A 21,151-nucleotide genomic window follows, 5' to 3' on the forward strand; every position below is an offset into this window, starting at 1 on the left:
ATGAGAGCCCGGCGCGCTGCCGCCTGAGCCACGGAGGCTAATAATAATAATAATAATAATAATAATAATAATAATAATAATAATAATAATAACAATAATAATGTTAGTGATTTACACGTCCCACTAACTACTTTTACGGTTTTCCGAGACGCCGAGGTGCCGGAATTTAGTCCGGCAGGAGTTCTTTTACGTGCCAGTAAATCTACCGACATGAGGCTGTCGTATTTGAGCACCTTCAAATACCACCGGACTGAGCCAGGATCGAACCCGCCGAGTTGGGCAGACCGTGGACTTACCTTAATTTGAACATTTTCTGACTTTATACTCGTTTTCCCTGGCAGCCTAGAATTACTCTCATGAAATTGATCAATTTTGATGAGTGCTTATTTAAAGAAGGGAAGCTGTCTAACCGGTGTGGTAATGGCATACTCGAAAGGAGAGAGGATCGAGTCCCTGCAGGTTGAGAAATGTAGAAACTACATTTCCACTTCTGGCGAAGCACTTGGCTCTTACGCTATCTCAGTCTATACTGGAAATGAGTACCAGCTTAATTCCTGGGGATAAGGCGATTGAGCACAGGGCTAACCAGCATATTCCACTAAAAGCCGGGTTATGTTTCTGTCTGAAGTATGCCTTCAGAACTGGGTAACTGCAGGATTACGAGTCGTTAGATGTTTGAAGAATATCCTTCAGCGACAGCTGGATTCCTTAGTTGGACTTTTTCCTCAGGCCTTCCTCACACTCACCGCAGTAGAATAGTTCAATTGTAAAACGGCGAATTTCGTACACATGGCATATGGCACATTCCTAGTACTGGGTAGAATTATCTCGCCTCTTCAAGATAGTTTACTTGAAACCAGTCTTCAGAGATCGAGGCAGTAACATTCCTCCACCAAGTCTGGATTAAGTCTATCTATCTATCTATCTATCTATCTACAGTATCTCTACCGTGAAAGCTAACAATTTGCCCTATCAGCGTTCAATATTTTAATTTGTTCACATCCCTTATGAATCCCAGCCTGAGCAATGCTGTTTTTTTAAGATCAGAGATAATGTTTATAGCAAATTTATAAATACGTTGGCTCTCTAATTGACCTTGGGTTCATTACGTAATGTCTGTTATCGAGGTGCACGGCACTATCCTCAAGCTAACATTCGATGTAAGTTCGTCTGGTAACAGGTTACGCAAGCCTTTTACACGAACATAACATGTGTATGACAGTCGCTCGATATTTACAAAAATCCACCTTGCAATCGAGCAAAGTAGTTCTACGTGACTGTTGATATATTTGTCATCGTCACGGACCCCCACTATTACATGGAATTCAAAACACAACGAAGTGGCTTTTCATTTAACAATATTCTACAAGCAATGACCAGAGTTCGAACCGCGGTTACCTTGGGGATAAGCCAGCAACGATGTCATTGGGTTATTTTGCCCTCCATTAAGGGTCAACTCGCAAAGATAAGTCTATACTAATTCTTTCTTTCTTAATCCGTTTGCCCTTCAGGGTTAGATTTTCACTCTGACTCAGCGACGGATCCCACCTCTGCCGCCTCAAGGGCAGTGTCCTGGAGCGTGAGACATTTGGTACCTTGCCCAGGCGGCCTCACTTGCTGTGCTGAACACGGGCCTTGTGGGAAATGGGAAGATTGGAAGGGATATACAAGGAAGAGGGAAGGAAGCGGCGGTGGCCTTAAGTTAGTTACCATCCCGGCATTTGCCTGGAGGAGAAGTGGGAAACCATGGAAAACCACTTCGAGGATGGCTGAGGAGGGAATAGTCTCCCCCCGCCCACCTTCTATTGAGTTGATCTCCCGAGGCCGAGTGGACCCCGTTCCAGCCCTCGAACCACTTTTCAAATTTCGTGGCAGAGGCGGGAATCTAACCCGGGACTCCGGGGGTGGCATCTATACCAACATCTATGCTTTTAAAATAGAACTTTATTGTTATTGTTCTTATATTCAAAGCTGATCTGTCTATGAATGAAATGATCTGAGGAACAGACGTTGTGGAGTGACAATAATAATAATAATAATAATAATAATAATAATAATAATAATAATAATAATAGCGTGTGCCCTCCGGAGAGGTCTGGTGCAGGTAAAAATGAAATGGCGTATGGCTTTTAGCGCCGGGAGTGTCCGAGGATAAGTTCGGCTCGCCAGATGCAGGTCTTTCGATTTGACTCCCGTAGGCGACCTGCGCATCGTGATGAGAATGAAATGATGATGAAAACGACACATACACCCAGCCGCTGAGGCAGGGGAATTAACCAATTATGGTTAAAATTTCCGACCCCGCCGGGAATCGAACCCGGGACCCCTGTGACCAAAGGCGAGCATGCTAACCATTTAGCCATGGAGCAAGGCAGTAAATGTATAAAAGTATATGGGATACATTTGAAACTTTGGAATCGCAGTCCGTTACCATTCGCTGTATTACAAACAATTTGCTCGTGACATCTTGTGAAATTTCAAGAGTTATAAGGGTTTCTTATATATTCTAATTCTACTGTAACTTCTACTTAACATTTGGCTTTCGAATGATATGCAAATTATCTAGATGTCATGTGTGGTTCTGGGAGGTAGCATAAAATCAAAGTTCTTATCTTCGTGTTTCCAGCATTGCACGCCGAGGTTTTGGCGATAAAAATTAGAACCAGTGGCTCGAAACGAATTCATAGCATTCTTTGGCTCAATTAGTGATGAAGAGATAGATTATTCGGATTGTGACCAATTCAGTGTCGTCTTAAAGGGATGGAATGTTCTACATTTATTTTTGAAATCTAACATTGTATTTTCTAACAGTTTTTTTACTGCAAACTAGATCCATTTATAGATATTAAAATGAAAAAGGCGTTTGCAATTTTCTTTTCAATTTTTTCCTATAAAGGGTAGAGAATTAGCTAATACGCCTCGCATGGGTAACAGCTTCACAATGTTGACAAAGCGCCCCACGTTCAGTTGAGGCAGACGTCACTGTTCTTTCAAGGGCGTCTTCAAGAACTTGCAGTATTTGGAGTGGTGGATTTCTCGCTCGGATGCGTTGCTCCGGTTAGCCCTAGACTCGGATCGATGTCCGGATGGCCACTCTATTCCTTTAAATTTGTGCTCTCACAGGAATCTCCGAACATCTTTGCATCATGCGCTATAGCATCGTCATGCATGCATCGTTTTCTCCAAGTTTCCTCACGCGAGAAATAACATACGGCACTAAGGTCTCCTCAAAGCACCGTCGAGCAGTTAAGGAACTATTGTGAATGATGAGGGGATCGGTTTCGTGTCAAGACTTACGCCTGCCCACACCATAATAGATACTTCCACAAGCAACGGCAGTTTGAACAGCTGTCCGATGACATCGCTCCGCACGTCTTCTCCAGATTCGCAGACAACCATCTGAACGATATAAAACTACTGTGGATGTATCTGAGAACAGCACAGGACGCCAGTGTCTTACTTGCCAGGGCAAATCTCTAGCAACCTGCAGTCTCCTGTCACAATGTCGTCTGACAAGTGCAAATACATGGCCGGGTCGTCGGGATCTTAAAATGGCTTCTCGAAACTAGTTTCCTTTTTGGTCACTAATATTCCTTCTCCACAAGCCTGCTGTAGGTCCGTCCACCTGTAGTGCCCGTGCTGTAACTTGGCGGTGTCGGAGAGCATGTAGAAGCACAAAACGATACAGTACTGCCTTGGGGGCGTTTTCCTTTGATGGCCCTTACCGGGGCGCCTGTGAACACTTCCAGTTTCTACATAAACCAAATCGTATCCTGAGCAACCCCTAGTATTCTGACGACCAACCTCTGCGAGTAACCTTCCTGAAGCAATTTTAGTGCACAAGTGTCTTCATTCGACAACTGCTTCCCCACATGCTTACCTCAACCCACACGTTTAACCACGAGTTGTAAACACTACATTCCATACAGAGCAACATTCGCGCAGTCGTATCCTTAAACTAGCACTAACGCCTCCCAAACATCTGAATGACAGTGGAATGCTGTTAAGTAAACAGGACATGTTATTGCAGCAACAGTCCGATCCCCATCCCACTGTGTATTCGTACAGTGTAGTAAGATTTACAAACGTGACTAAATTATTATTATTATTATTATTATTATTATTATTATTATTATTATTATTATTATTAGTAGTAGTAGTAGTAGTAGTAGTAGTATTTTATAATAATAATTATACTCCTTCGCTGGAAGAAAAGGAAATTTCAGAATCACCACGCATTAGTCTAAAATTAAAAACAAGGCGTTTGACTGCGTGGCTGACTGGTCTGCTTTTGGTTCAGAGAACCCCGGGTTTGTGATAGTCTCAATACACCTCTGTCCATGTACACAGAAAACGACTTATCAGCCAACACAGTAACATGTAAATAATAATGTTATTTATTTTACGCCGAGGTGCGGGAATTTAGTCCCTCGGGAGTTCTTTCACGTGACAGTAAATCTACCGACACGTGGCTGTCGTATTTGAGCACCTTCAAATACCACCGGACTGAGCCAGGGTCAAACCTACCAAGTTGGGGTCAGAAGGCCAGCGCCTCAACAGTCTGAGCCACTCAGCCCGGCACAGTAACACATTCCATCTCGTAAGGTTGGAGTTCGGAAAAGCAGTCTGCCGTTAAACTGGAGTTAATCAATGCGTAGTGCTGGCCCCAAGTAACAGAAAAGTTCAGGATTATTATTATTATTATTATTATTATTATTATTATTATTATTATTATTATTATTATTATTATTATTATTATTATTATTATTATTATTCCAATTGGCTTTACGTCGCACCGACACAGAAAGGTCTTATGGCGCAGGAAAAGGCTAGGAGTGATAAAGAGGCGGACCCCCCCTCCACACGACACTTAAGGCCCTTGAAAGGGCTTTGGCCTGTCCAGCGACCGCTGCTCAGCCCCAAGGCCTGCAGATTACGAGGGGCCGTACGGTCAGCACGACGCATCCTCTCGGTCGTTATTCTAAGATTTCAAGACCGGGGGCGCTATCTCACCGTCAGATAGCTCCTCAATTCTAATCACATAGGCTGAGTGAACCTCGAACCAGCCCTCAGGTCGAGGGAAAATCCCTGACCTGACCGGGAATCGAACCAGGGGCCTCCGGGCGAGAGTCAGGCACGCTACCCCTACACTACGGGGCCGGCGAAAAGGAAGCGGCTGTGGCCTTTAATTAACGTATAGCCCCAGCATTTAACTGGTGTGAAAATGGGAAACTACGGAAAACAATCTTCAGGGATACGAACCCATTATCTCCCGCACTATATTGCATTATATATTCGTTCTAGTGTGAACTTCCATGCATAAGAGCGAGCGTGCCGCAGGCAATAACAACCGCTGTTTAGTAACGATGTGATTCCAAGTAGACTTCAGGGAAGCTTAGAACTGTCGTTCGTGAGGCTCTGCTGTGAACTCAGCTCACAAGATAAGTTTGATTGTATAAGACAATGCATGAAGAATTTCTTGGAATAACGCGTAGTATGCGACATGTACAGTGAAGTTGATTAGCAACTTACCTTGCATAAACCATACAGGTGCTGAAGCTATGGAAATTTCCATTCTCTATTGCGATAGAAAGTAAAACACGATCAGTGGAATGTCTTGCAGCCTCTCACAGCACACTTCTCTCACGTGTAACTGATAACCACTCGTGAGGAGCGAGAGTAATGTCTCCCAGAAAATGCACCTTGATCTCACGTATTTCAAGGGTCACGATAGGGAGGGGGAGGGGAAACAAGATAAGTCAGCAAGATCAGACGACACAGCATGTGCCTTCATCAGAAGAGAAACGAGACACGAGAGATTAATTTCATCACCCATTAGAGAGATTATGTCATTGGATATACGAGGTAAGGGACCTGTTACAAAATACGTCAGTTCTTGCACGTGAAATATAACGCACACTATCTGGCCAGCGGGCGCTAAAAGGTCTTCAAAAGCGAGGAACGAAGTCTACAGTCTTCACTGCAGAACTGAGAAAGCCGAAGTGCCGGAATTTAGTCCCACATGAGTTCTTCTACGTGCCAGTAAATCTACCGACACGGGCATGACATTTCAGCACCTTCAAATACCACTGGTCTAAGCCAGGATAGAACCTGCCAAGTTGGGGTCAGAAGGCCAGCGCCTCAACCGCGTGAGCAACTCAGACCGGCGTACACTTGCTCTATCAGGGTTGCCTTACGTACCGAATTTTCTGGGACTTCCCAGAATCTGAGCAAAATTTTACACGCCCTGGATAAAAGCCGTACCCGCAGTGTAGGGGTAGCGTGCCTTCCTCTTAACCGGAGGCCCCGGGTTCGATTCCCGGCCAGGTCGAAAATTTTTACCTGTATCTGAGGGCTGGTTCGAGGTCCACTCAGCCTAAGTGATTACAATTGAGGAGCTATCTGACGGTGAGATAGCGGCCCCGGTCTAGAAACCCAAGGATAACGGCCGAGGGGATCCGTCATGTTGACCACACGACACCTCGTAATCTGCAAGCCTTCGGGCTGAGCAGCGATCGCTGGGTAGACCATGGATCTTCGGGGCTGTTTCGCCATGGGGTTTGGTTTTTTGATAAAAGCCATGCGGAATGTTCCGAATTCGGTTTTTTTTCCATACATTTATTTTAATTTTGTACTAAATAATGGGTTTAATGAGTTCTGTCACCGAGAAAAAATCTTATGTCGGCAACATTGCTCACGTTATTATGCAGTTTTTCTTTGCTAGTGGCTTTACGTCGCACCGCCACAGATAGGTCTTATGGAGACGACGGGTAGGAAGGGCCTAGGAGTTGGAAGGAAGCGGCCGTGGCCTTAATTTAGGTACAGCCCCAGGATTTGCCTGGTGAGAAAATGGGGAAACCACGGAAAACCAACTTCAGGGCTGCCGACAGTGCGATTCGAACCCACTATCTCCCGGATTCAAGCTCATAGCCGCGCGCCCCTAATCGCACGGCCAACTCGCCCGGTATTATGCAATTATTGCGTATTTAACATCTGGTACCGTTGTTACGTTAACAGCTTACTGTTGAGCGCTTAACGTTAAATTAGTAACTCAGTTTGTGTGATGGTGTATTAGTACTGAATTAAGTTTTATTGGGAAGACAAATAAAACAAATTCAAAAACAAGAAGGATGTGCCAATTGGCAAGGTGATCAAGATTGCGAAGTTGAGTCTAAACAAGTTTCGTAAAGCATGGATCAGAGACTTCAAAGGAAAAAAAATCACAGTAAAGTGAGAGAAAATAAGATTTTATTTTCGCGAATGTTAGCGATATTAAATAATTATAAAATGCATAATGTAAATAGAGACATTGCACACTTGATGGGTCTGTGTCCTCTATCGCAAAACCAGTGAAAGTTACTGGGGCGATGATAAAGACTATATTAAGAGAAGAAGTATGGCCCAGTACCTTACTAGCTTATCGAACTTTGAGGTGAACGCACTTCGTGTTGCGTGCCGATGCAACTCCCTTTCAGCAGCTGCTGTGACCTTTCTTGGGCGGCCCATTTATACACAATGCGCTCTCAATAGTCTACCCCTGCCTTTCCCAGAAATCACGTCCTGTATTACATACATACATACATACATACATACATACATACATACATACATTACATACATACATTTTCATTATAGATTAGTAGCCTATGTCTTTCATCGTTCAGTCTGCAAGTCTCTAGTTTCACAATCTTCTATTTGAAACCAAGTCTGTAGCCTCAACTCGTTCTCCACTTCTTACCATGATATAATTATAAACAGAGTTTAACCAACCTCGTCGTTGGCATCCTTTGCTTCTCTTACCTTCAATGACAGTCCATTAATCTCTCAGCTAACGTATCCTTTTCTCGCACATGACCCCACCATCAGAATCTGTTCATATACAAAATTGCATCCGAAGAGTTCGTCCCTACCTTTTCTCCACTGCAAATGCCCTTCTGTCATTGTTCCCACCTATTTGTACCAAAAATCATTCTTGCTAATTTCAAAGCTGTTACTTCCACTTTTTGACAGAAGTATGTTCTGATTCCACCTAGCTCTCGCTCCTGTAAAACACAGACTGCCTAAAAACAGAACGATGTAAAGTTAATATTATTTGAGACCTCATTTCCTTCTTACTGAGTACAGGGTATTAAAGGAATAGGATAAATCTGCTTAAGAAATCTTCGGTGTAGAGGTGTACAAGAATTATTTGATGGCCCTTAAATGCCCCAGAATGACCACTTGAAAAAGGCCGCCAAGGTTGTCTTTGCTGGAGAAGTAAAGAGTCACATGGACTTGCTACTTGCTGCTATGTGTCAAATGTATAGCACTTTGTCCAATGTGTATTAATTTTGTTCAATTATTTTTCGTTGCCTTTGCCTCAATCAATGTTGTTGTTCTCTTATCAATTAAGTTCAGTGCAAGAATTCTACACTGTTAAGTCAAATCGGCAGCTTACGAACATATTGTGTCATGGTTTTAAATTTTATAAACTACCTTTACAGATTTCTGAGATGCTGAAGATCGGGTTAATCTACAGACCCGAGACTAGTTTATTCGAACACCTTCAAATACCATCTGACAGAGCCATAATCGAACCCATCATCTGGGGGCTCAAAAAGGTAAACTGTCTGAACCACTCACCCTCTCGTGTCGAAGTGACAAACACTTTGCGGGGTCCATAAATAAACCCTCATAAATTCCAGTTGTAGTTCTTTATAATTAGTAGAAGATATTATTATTATTATTATTATTTTTTTTTTTTTTAGAATGAAGTGTAGGAGCAAATGGGAATCTATTCCACAGATTAATCACACCAAATACTATATTGGTTTAATCCTCACCTAGGTAAAGTGTAACTATCCCGTTTCTCCCCGTAAAACATCACCGGAAATAAGCTTAACGCTAAGTGTTTTATGATCTCAATAATGGGTAGGACAGATATGCAAGATGAGGGCGCTACAGGCACGATTTCGCAGTGAGCGCCCTGAGAACTCCGCCGAAGGACGAGAGTAGGTCACCTGACTCAGACATTATGGCGAGTTAAAGTCACATAGGAAGACCTAAAAGGCGATTGTTACACTGATTACATAATTGTTACAAGGTAAGAGAGAACCAACATTCTAGGGGCGCTTATAGTGCTATTAAAACAGCGTGCGTGTTCTGACAGCTTCCAGCGTGGTAGTAAGAGGTGGCAGATACTACGGTAACCAGCACACGCCTCCCGTTTAAGCCAATCCCAGCTAAAGACACGCTCTCCCTTTTCCTACCCCCTCTGTCGTAAGGGTCCGAGAGGAGGTCGGTCCGAGTTCCACGTTGCCAATTAGTGTACCGTAGCACATGTCTGGTAATAGCGTAGTAGCATAATTTTTAACACGTTGCTATTTACTGAACTGCAAAATGTCGCAACCCGTTCGAGCGCCGCTAAACGACGACTGTGGCCAAGAAATCTTCACCTCGATAAAAGGCAAGCGTAATGTGGACGCATGGCTTAGTTATTCTTGGTCAAGCTCGCGATATGGTACATGTCTTACAGGAATATTGTGAGGCTGAAAGGGAAAATCGAAGCCCACTGATAGACGTTGACAAAACCGTAGAAAGAACAGCAGCAGCGTTAAAGATCTCGAGCTACAGTAATTAAGCGCCTGTGATAGGGCCCGACGGATATATACAAAAAAGATATTTATCTCGTCCTCACCTGGATATGACTCAATGTTGAGCAGGACAGTCAAAGTGCCATTCTGCTGCTGAAATCTACCTAGAAACGAAATCCATCCTCCGGAGATAGACTGATAAAAGCCTATGAGGGAGGGGAATGAGCAGTGTTACGATATTTGAGCTGGTAAAATTACTGCTGAGCTACCTTGGAATAAGATCAACGATGTGTTATTCTAACATTCTCACGATTCCCGTACATGGATATTATTTTCCGCAGCGCCTAGCGTAGAACGTGAAGGGTTGATTGTGATGTAGTAACTCCAGCCGGAGCATGTGGCAACACAGCACTCCCACTCCTATTCTCGGCGCCACGTGCTGCTAGCTGTCAGAACACGCACGTTGTTTTAATAGGACTATAGTTAATTCACAGAGGCTTGTAGACAGAACGTTGAACACAACATTTTATGTTGCGAAACTGAAGGTATGTTTGCAGTCCTTTCACTATTCTGTAGACCTTATTTATGGCAGCAGCCGATGCACAGTGAAAAATATGTGATTGTCATCTCTAGGACACCTCTGGCTCTCTATGTAGGGCAAGTTGCACCACTCGATGGCGATCATCATCACGTCGTGTCATGGATATAAATACAACTACTTTCGAGGCCACTCTCGCTGCATTCCTAGACGATGCGCCAGCGAATTTACACGGCAACATATAAAAAAAATTAAAGATAAGTTCTATTATTTTTACCCTTACCATTTAATTATTTATTTATTTAATTGCCGTTTTACAACAGGGTAGTAAACCTCAATTACAGTAAATCTAAAAATCTTTAAAGTACTTAATAAATTACATTGATACAAGTCTTCGATCTAAATAACAATACATACAATTCTTAATAACTAAATTATTCATTCAATAACATTGATACATGTGTTAGATTTCAATAACTAAGAATGAACTTCTTAATAATTAAATTATGCAGTAAATACAATAACTTTATGACAGCTTTCGCTATTCGCTTCACGTCCCACCGACACAGATAGGTCTTATGGCTGACAGCTTTCAGTGGGATGTTAATTCTTACGAGCTGTGGCAGTGTGGCTGCAAAACGTTTTATGAATTTGAATATTGATATGTCGAAGTGCAAGTTATTGTCTATGTTAACAGCTTCATCATAGTTGTTAGATAACCTATGGAGTGGTGAATGGTTGTGGGCGGTCGTCAGAGCTCTTTCAGACCTAAGCGTGCTGCGTTATCTTGAGTGCAAGCGAGATATGCGAAAATTCAATAACGACAGGAAATACATACTACCTATTTTATTGTTTAATCACTTATATATGTACTTGGCATAGATTATTTTTCTCTGATTTTCAAGACTGGTCATTCCGACACTGGTTAGTAAAGTTTTATATGGCACCGTAACTGGGTACAAGCCATGTGTTTGGTGATGTAGGAATCTTTCAAAACGTTTTTGCACTCTTTCGATTAAATATATTTTTCGAACCTTGGATTCCATATAACTCTAGCATATTCCAATTTAGTTCGTACAAAGGCATTATAGTATCATCATCATCATCATCATCATCATCTGTTTACCCTCCAGGTTCGGTTTTTCCCCTCGGACTCAGCGAGGGATCCCACCTCTACCGCCTCAAGGGCAGTGTCCTGGAGCTTCAGACTCTTGGTCGGGGGATACAACTGGGGAGAATGACCAGTACCTCGCCAAGGCGGCCTCACCTGCTATGCTGAACAGGGGCCTTGCGGGGGATGGGGAAGATTGGAAGGGATAGACAAGGAAGAGGGAAGGAAGCGGCCGTGGCCTTAAGTTAGGTACCATCCCGGCATTTGCCTGGAGGAGAAGTGGGAAACCACGGAAAACCACTTCCAGGATGGCTGAGGTGGGAATCGAACCCACCTCTACTCAGTTGACCTCCCGAGGCTGAGTGGACCCCGTTCCAGCCCTCGTACCACTTTTCAAATTTCGCGGCAGAGCCGGGAATCGAACCCGGACCTCCGGGGGTGGCAGCTAATCACGCTAAGCACTACACCACAGAGGCGGTCCATTATAGTATGCTATGGTGGAATTCGTCTTCCTGAACAGTTTTATGTTCCGTTCCCAATGCCTGGTAGGCCTCTCCTGTCATCTTTACATGAGCTGGTTAACTTCTGCAGGGCGTTTGGACCGAGCTAGTACGGAAATATCATTTTATTCTTTTTTTTTTCGGGTGAATGATATTGTTAGGGGCTGCCTGGCCGAGGCGGTAAAGGCGTGCTCGGTTCGCCCGGAAGGACGTGGGTTCGAATCCCCGTCAGGAAGTCGTAAAATTTAAGAAACGAGATTTCCACTTCCGGCGGTGCATATGGCCCTGAGGTTCACTCAGCCTACACCAAAAGTGAGTACCAGGTTAATTCCTGGGGGCAAAGGCGGCCGGGCGTAGAGCCAACCACTCTACCCCATCAAGTGCCGAGGTTACGGATAGTGGAAGCTTTTACCTTCCACCCCTCCAAGGGCCTTCATGGCCTCTACGGAGATAACTTTGCTTTGCTTTTTGAATGATATTGTTACCCATTTCGAGACGTTAAATTTTCATTTGTTCATATGACTCCACATCAGAATACCACCAAGGTCTTTTTGTAGTAAGAGGCAGTCTTGTGTTGAGCTGACCGGTCTGAATATTTTGAAGCCACCGGCATAAATGAGACAACTGGGATTTGTTTACATGTTCCATTGTTTTTGGAAACGTGTAATCCAGGCGTTCGCAACATGTTTTATTTGTTTTGTTTTTACCAATGGCACGCTTTACTTAACTCCCACGATATCGCGGCGCAATAATAATAATAATAATAATAATAATAATAATAATAATAATAATAATAAAGGTGGAGGTAAAGGAGATCTCCTGAATTATAGGCCTATCAGGATTCTGAGAAAATATCAGACACTATTAGAAAAAGACTATTGATATTTTATGGCCATATTCAAAGAATGGACAGTAAAAGACTTACGGTACTAAAAATATATTTTATTATGCTTCCTCACTAAAAGTCAAGAATAATTGGATAATCGAAATAGAAAAGGACCTTCAATAAATCAGCATCACAAGTGAAATTATACGAGATAGGCCTAGCTTTGGAACGTTGGTGAACAAACATAATTTTGCTGAAAATCCAGGATGTTCTCCACCACTGCATAGACGGAAGGAAAAAACAGCGAGAGGGCGAAGAGATACTGAGAAGAGAAGAAAGCAAATTCATCTGATAATTAAGTGCAAGTGCGCTCCTCAGTCGGGAATAGCAGTGTGAAAAAATGAAGGTAATTTGAAAAGAAATACGGTGATATGAACTCACACGGAGAAACTTTATTTCACAGGCAGATATAAGGATGCACAGTAATAAGGCACCGATAGGCATTGCTAAACAGTCGCCATTCGTGTCCAAGCACTTGTTCCAGAGGTACACCGTGCATCGATGCAGACATAAAAGAAGTCCGCGTCCAGTCCTTGAAGCCTCATCATGCTGAACGTCGGTACCGTCGTCGAATCTCTTACACTACAGGTGCTTTCTCAGCGGTCCGAAAGTGACAAATCACTGGGCGCCAGGTCGGGGCTATAGACTGATTCAAACTCATTTAGAAGAGATGGTTCTCGCTCAGTATTTCTCTCCTGTCAATCTACTTTAAGAGACAGTTAAACAGCGGAGCACTGGCAGCGGGGAGTTGCGAAGAAGTTGCGGCGAGGAGTTCGTACGAACACGCACAGAAATTGCCGAGCTATCCTAACCTCTAGGGGTCAACCTGTACTGCGTCCATTTCCCCAATCAAGAAGCAGACCTCAACCATACAATTTTAGGATGCACTAGATACAAACCACAAGTGACCAACTTATATCAAACGCTTATACAACTGAAAGTTCCACTTCCCACTTCCGTTTCGTCGTTGTTCAGCAGCTATGACATCCGTATATATCAAGCAATAGCCAAATTTTTAAGTGAAGCTAATTTAACATTGTGATAAGTTTGTACTGTAGTCTGTAGTTAAACTGTTCTCATCCAACCAAAGTTCCTGTACCGTGGCTTTCCATCACCAATTAGTCATAATGCCATGAACGGTCTCATGTTGTAAAGATGTTGCTCTTTGACTTTCTTGTTTTCTAAATGTACAGAGCTGGCAGCATGGTCTTACGGACCAAATGCCAAAATGTAATAATAATAAAAAAATACTGCGTCCATTTGAGCACGTACTGTTTGTCAATGAATGCACGAATACCTGGTACTGCGAAATATAGACACTGGTTTGGATTGTTCAGACGAAGAGTTGCGCTTTGGCATGGATGTTGAAAAGCAGATACTTTTGTTAAAAGATAGGGTATTTATGGGAGAGTATCACTTCACTTAATTCGTAAGCCTGAATATTTTCTACAAAAGTTTTAAGGTGTGTCTAAACTGCAGTATTAGTTATATTTCCGTATCTTCAATTTTACATTTGAGGGTTATTTTAAAGTAAGTTTCGAAACTGTTTCTCACATCATAGGCTGTAGCAGTACCGTAAGTTAGTTCTTTTCTCTTCTGATCAATTCATTCCCACGTCATTGCATTAACCCGACCGAATAAGCAGCCGAAGAAAACTGCATATGCACGATTCGGACGAACAGACTTCGCATAGATTCGTCCGTGCTCGCAGTTCGCAGGAATCCACATCCAATGGACAAGTACCCTAAAGGCTTGGTTTCTCAGAACCGACGCATGCGAGGTGCGAGGTGCGAGGCCCGCCTCGCACAAATCCAAACTACACGAGCTTATGCAAGTGGTTTCTCAAGCTGCGCGGTGCGCAGTGTGCGCAACCTCGCAGTGAGACCTCGCAGCGTCACCGCGCACTGATTCGTCCGGCCAGATTTGTGCGAGGCGACAGCAGTGCGAGGCGACATTGTTTCTGTTCTTGTTTTTACTGTTTTAAGCAACACGATGAGCTTTACGGACGAAGTGGACGAGGAACTGATTAAAGAAGTTCGAATACATCCAGTGTTGTATAACTTACAACACAAGAGCTACAAAAACAACGTTGTGAAAGACAACTTACGGAAAATGATATCACTGAAGATGGATAGAACAGCTAATAAATGTTGCTAGTTTTATGTATTATACGATGGTCTTCAGAAGGAAAGAGTTCGTAAAAACAGAAACTCCAAAAACGGAGGTACCAGACGATTAATGTTAATTTACTGTCATTTGGAACCTCCGTTCTTGGGATTCTTTGCTTTTTCATTGATGTAGTAGCTGCCTCTGTGGATTGGTGGTAGGGTGTCTATTATTATTATTATTATTATTATTATTATTACTATTATTATTATTATTATTATTATTATTGATGTTACTTGTAACAAATATAATGAGTTCAGTTTCAAAGGAGTAAATAATTAACAGATTTAGAAATGATATATCAACCAATAAATCCATTACTTTAATATCAAATATGCCAGTATATATAATTTTACAAAATTTGAGTTCAGTATTGTTCATTTAATAAAATCACGTGTTTTATTTTAATAATGGTGTTCATTCCGTTATTATGCTAATTGGGTCACAGAAAAAGTAAACTATAGGTAAACACAAATACATGTTTGTCCGTTAGAAAAAAAACTTTCACTCCACCCTGTTAGCATATTCTCTTTGTCATACCGATTCTCTCTCCCTGCTACAAAAAATATTTCTTGAAGCTATCTCTTATCATGAAAGCATCATGTATAGAATTACCTCCGTTGTCAGCTGCCAGAGGAATCATGTTTTCTGTTAATTCCAAATAGCCAATAAAGTGTTAATTTGGGCAAGGAATTCGCTCATTCCGGAGAAGGTTGTGGACGATACAGGCTGACATCACAAGATCATCAACAGTTTCCATTGATACTGCTATAGGGGTGAAGAAAACCCTCCAGTACTGACACATAATCCGCTTCCTCTTCCAACAGTAGCGCACAGGCTGCAAGCCATGTGCTCGGCAACTGATCCACTTCGCAGCCTGGGAAACCACGAGCCTCGCAGCGTCATTGGGATGAAAGTACGCAACGTCGGCCTCGCACCTCGCACCTCGCATGCGTCAGTTCTGAGAAACCAAGCCTTAACCTGATCCTTAAAAATAAGCCTGGAAAATGTTGTTACGCTATTCGGATGGATTACATACATGTCAAACAAAACAAAACAAAACAAAACAAAACAAAACAAAACAAAAAGATTTCCGTTAGCCAATGAATAGAAATACAACTAGCGATGTCCCATCAAGACCTTGAACACTGTGTACAGCTTTTGTGTGGGTGAGTGGAAAAGAAACAATTGACTCCTACAAAAACAAATTACGTCAGACATTCTTTTTTTTTTCATTCCACCATTCGTGACACGAATGAATTAAATATGAAGTTACGAGTGAATGTGACGATGGACAAGGCGTTGAAGCCAATAGCTGATAGAATACGCATCAAAATGCCGAGACAAACCCTGTTGAGAAGCATTTATAAACAAACTCCTTGTCTCTGCCAAGGTTGTTTGTTTAGGAGTCTTTATTCACACAGGTTTAAAGAGACTGATAGTGAAGATATGCGACTGAACCAATCACAAATACACACTCGTATAGAGAATTCGCATGAGTAGATGCTTCAGAATGCCCAGGATTAGCAACCAGAAAAGACATTAAAGAAATCGAGAAGAAGGAAGGAAGGAATTTTTTTTTTTTTGCTAGTGGCTTTACGTCGCACGGACACAGATAGGTCTTATGGCAACGATGGGACAGGAAAGGGCTAGGAGTGGGAAGGAAGCGGCCGTGGCCTTAAGGTACAGCCCCAGCATTTGCCTGGTGTGAAAATGGGAAACCACGGAAAACCATTTTCAGGGCTGCCGACAGTGTGATTCGAACCTACTATCTCCCGAATACTGGATACTGGCCGCACTTAAGCGACTGCAGCTATCGAGCTCGGTAAAAGAAGGATTTTAAAAGAAAATCTCGACCAAAAGGATGTGCTGACACATACATATTTAACAGTAACAAATAAATATATAAAACATGCAGTAGGATTTCATATACCATACGCAAACCAAGGGTTACATTCTTTGGTCATATTTCAAGAATGCCCTACGACAGATTCGCTAAGAAAATTTTTAACCATTTCACGAAGCCCAATAGGAAAGACAACTCTTATGACAGATGGTTTGTTATCAAAAAGGATCTGCAAGAAATAAACATCATGGATCAAGACATCCATAACAGAACCAATTTCAGGAACAAGATACACACATTTAAGGGGTTCCTAGAGCCAGAAACACCGACCAAGAAAAAAAAAAACTAAACGGCTGAAAAGAAAGAAGTTGTAAGATAATGAAGGAATGCAGGCGTCAAAGAAAACTGAAATCATAAAGAGTTATTTACGTGGTCCATAGTTCGCCAAAATCGTTTTGTTTTTTGTTTGTTTGTTTTTATATTTTTTTTTTTTTAAATGGAAGTAAGATGTCCAAGAAATTTGGAACCACTCGGTGGAATTACATTCTTTCCAAGGTGTAGGGCACTATGAACAGTACTGTTAATGTTCCCTGTTTACTGATAGTGAGATATCCATGAGCCATCGCACTTGCTATAAACCTTTATTTTTTTATTTTTTTTTAAGAAAAACCGGAACTCACTAACCCTTTGACGTATGAATTATTTCGCTTGAAAAGGTGTCCAGGAATGTGATTATTTATTTACATTTTAACTTTGTTCATTTGGCAATCAAGTATATTAGAGTTATGTTTTCAACGATGTATCGTGAAAAATCGTCGTCTGCCGCAGATTATTATTATTATTATATTATTATTATTATTATTATTATTTTCACATCGTTAAGCCCAACTGAGGAGCACGCTTGAACGTATTTAGCTGATGATTTTGCTTTCTCCTCTTCCCAAAATCTCTTCATCCTCTCACTGAAATTCTTACGTTCTTCTCTCCAGGTTTTATTAGTTCTAGCTTTTGACTCCGCGAAACAATGATTATTATTATTATTATTATTATTATTATTATTATTATTATTATTATTATTATTATTATTATTATTAATCAGTGTTCTGAAAGTCGATTCCTCTCGGTTTCCTGGTTGATATTGATTTCCTGAAAATTTGATATTATTTCATTTAGCCTGTTGTTCTTGACTTTCAGTGTGAGGGAAAAATTTAGAATTATTTTGGTCAGTCTATCATTGTCATTCTGAGAAAGTGACCATATAATTTCAACCTCCTTTTCCTGATGGTGTCAGGTTTTTTCAGGATAACAATAAATTTCATGAGATTTCCTTTTCATTCATACTCCCTCTGTGCACACTGGGCCAAAAAATTTCCGTGAAATTTTTCTTTCTTGCTTTCCTATATCTTTTATGAGTGATCTACCGCCAATGATCAAGGTTTCCGATGCGTATAACGCTTCCGGTTTTATTACTGTATTATAATGTTTTAATTTTGTTCTCCGAGATAATGATTTTTTGTTATGTGTGTTATAAGTGATTCGATATGCTTTCTGTAATTTAGTAATTCTCTCCTTATTTGCTTCACGATTTAATCCAGGAGGTTGAATGATTTCTCCTAAGTATACTAATTTATTTACTTTGGAAATTTATCCAAATTTAGTCATTATAGCTTGCCCACGAATCCCTTAAATGTATCTTGTTCTTGAAAGTGGTTCTGTTGTGGACTTTTGATCCATGATGTTTATTATTATTATTATTATTATTATTATTATTATTATTATTATTATTATTATTATTATTTCCTCTCGGGGATGTATTATTTTCTGTGAAGTATCATCCACTTCAATTCGTTGTTATAAGTACAGATGTTTGTTAGATCAGCCCGGAAGCTGACTGAATTCTCAACTAGCACCAAGAAAGGTAATGCGGTTACAGGTATGTCGCAAAAAAATATGTCGGCGCTAAAATGAGGCGTACAAGGCAAGATGAGAGGTGACGTAGTTCGCCATTGCTTTCTTCACTGGGCCAGAAATTGCTATCGCATGTATACCTTTCACAGCATCGAGACAAATTAGTTGTGTCCGAATGTCATTTCTTGGCAGCTTCCATACTCTAACCATAGCGAGACAAGGCTTCAGTGGAAGCTACATTTTACTCTACCCTGTGCCAAGAGAATTACACATAACCGGCATGAGTTCACTTTCAGTACATCACCATTTAAAAGTAAAAAAACACGTTTTCAATCTTATGATAGAATATTGTGGTACGGTCCCATCGAAGTGTCGAACAATGAAAAGAAAAGACTATTATAAACAAATTGAACAAATTAAGCCAGAGATGCACATTTCAAGGAAATATTGAGTAAGCTCATGAAAGTAATGTACGTCTGTTTTGATGTACACTTCATAGACCTCGGAGACGATCTCGGGGACTTCTGTTCGCATCTTCACAACCGTATATTGCCATATATTGCACCAATGACGGCATTCAACCTTTCAAGCATGCTCCTGATTAATGCGGTAATGTCCTGTTGAGGAATAATCTCCTATTCTTCCAGGATCCTGGAGGATCCTCCTGCAGGATGGCGTTCCGTAGGTCCTGTAGGGTCTCTGGATAGTACTGACGGGCTCTTCTCCCCAGTTGGTCCTAAACGTACTCAATAGGATTTAAATTAGGGCTTCGAGCAGGCCACGCCATAGCACGAATCTCAGTTTCATCCAAGAACTCTTGCACAATTCTCGCAACATGTGGGCGTGTATTGCAGTGCATTAGTGCAAAACCATCACCAATAAATGGTGCAAAAGGCACAACATGCTCCAGAAGGATTTCCTCCACATACCGATGTGCGGTAAGGCTCCCATTCTCCACGAAGACCAAATCCGTCCTTGCACCTGTATTGATTCCTGCCCACACCATCACATACCCACCCTGGAAAGGTGTCCTGAATGAGAATGTGGAAGGGGGAATAGCTTTCCCCTGGCCTTCTCGAGACTCTCTTACGTCAGGTGATCGGAGGCCAAATCGCGACAAATCGGTGAACATCACTTGATCCCACTGCTGTACTGTCCACCCAAAAGTTCCCTTGCGAAACGCAGTCGAGCTGTGCGATGCCCCTGGTGAGTTCCGGATCTGTACCAGGTCTTTTGGACTTCAGATTGGCTTCTTCCAGTCTTCTTCGAACGGTTCTCCCACTAACATTGACTCCTGGAACTTGGTGGAATCGATTTCGTGCTTCAACGGCGATGGTGTGACGGTTGCGGAGAACTTGAAGTTGTAAGAAGCGGTATTATCTTTTTCCATTTTTGCCCTTCTCGGGCCTGATCCCGGCCTCCTTGCAAAGCCTCCAGTTTCCCTGTACCTTCGTACGGTTCTGGAAATCGTAGAAGGTTGAGTCCTCAACACTTCTGCAACGTAATGCATGCTGCGACAATCTTCTACCAAAGTAACAGCTTTCCGAGCTTGTTCAGTGCTTAATGGCATGTTTACTCCAGAAAGCTGATTAAGACAATCGTAGAAATATCTTACAAACACGTTTGATTGAAAGGGGAACAATTAAAGGCACAGCAATAAGCGCTACAAGAGCGGAAAACATTATTGGCTCACACCCAACGATGTGTTTTCCAGTTGCGCGGGGAACAAAATTGAGGCCAGTGCAATGAACAATCAACACTTCATTGTTTGCTCGCAAAGCAACGCCAATAACGTATCCCGTCTTAAAAAGATTGGTTGAAGTGCTTCACTTTGATTAAATAGATACTTAATTACACAATAATTACACGTCATTTATTGGGTGTTGCGTTTTTCGTGCCGCTTAGTGCATATTTCAGTGTGTGGGCATTGTTCCAGAGAAGTGTTTTTTTTTAATTTGCTTTACATCGCACCGACATATAGGTCTTTTGGCGACGATGGGATGTAAAGGGGCTAGGAGTGGAAAGGAAGCGACCGTGGCCCTAATTAACGTACAGCCCCAGCATTTAGCTGGTGTGAAAATGGGAAACCACGGAAAACCATCTTCTGGGCTGCCGACAGTGAAATTCGAACCCAGTATCTCCCGAATGGAAGTCGACAATTACATGCCCCAAACCACGCGGCAACTCGCTCGGTAGATATGTTTTTCTCTTTCGTCCAGTATTAATTAATTAATTAATTAATTAATTAATTCCTGTAAACAGCCTCTCAGTTCCAGCCAGGTAAAGAAACAAAAATTGAGTTCAGTGACCATCGATGCAAAAACCTCAGTGTTTTTCTTCGGGACATGACAGGATTTTCTCCAAATCGGGATATTCCCGTGAAATCCGGAATAAATTATAGACCTGACCTACTAATGAAATACAAAATACTACATTTTATGTAATAAAGGCATGGAAGAGCACTCAAAGTACAAGAAATGTCAGAGGAAAAGTCAATAAATACTTAAACAAATAAATCAATATACAGAATTTAGGATGAGCATGAACTGTGCACACTAAGTTTTAAAACAGAGAATGGAACGCAATGAGAAGAGCAAAATTGCGTATTATCAGGAGAATGTGGG

At 41.8% G+C, this 21,151-nt stretch overlaps 1 protein-coding gene across 4 annotated transcripts in view; it reads right to left on the reverse strand.

The window, feature by feature from the left end:
- The window catches only part of LOC136876152 (monocarboxylate transporter 14), a 204,432-nt gene that overhangs the window by 117,973 nt on the left and 65,308 nt on the right, over nucleotides 1-21,151 (reverse strand). The window contains exon 1 of one of the 4 annotated variants that reach the window (XM_067149867.2): nucleotides 5,533-5,623. The exons of the other annotated variants lie outside the window; for them this stretch is intronic. The gene's annotated coding sequence lies outside the window, so the exon portion shown is untranslated. Of the gene's footprint in view, nucleotides 1-5,532; nucleotides 5,624-21,151 lie in introns of those variants that run through there. 4 annotated transcript variants of the gene reach the window in all.

Source organism: Anabrus simplex, chromosome 6 (assembly GCF_040414725.1).
Source record: "Anabrus simplex isolate iqAnaSimp1 chromosome 6, ASM4041472v1, whole genome shotgun sequence".
In the NCBI taxonomy this organism is placed as follows: Eukaryota; Metazoa; Arthropoda; class Insecta; order Orthoptera; family Tettigoniidae; genus Anabrus; species Anabrus simplex.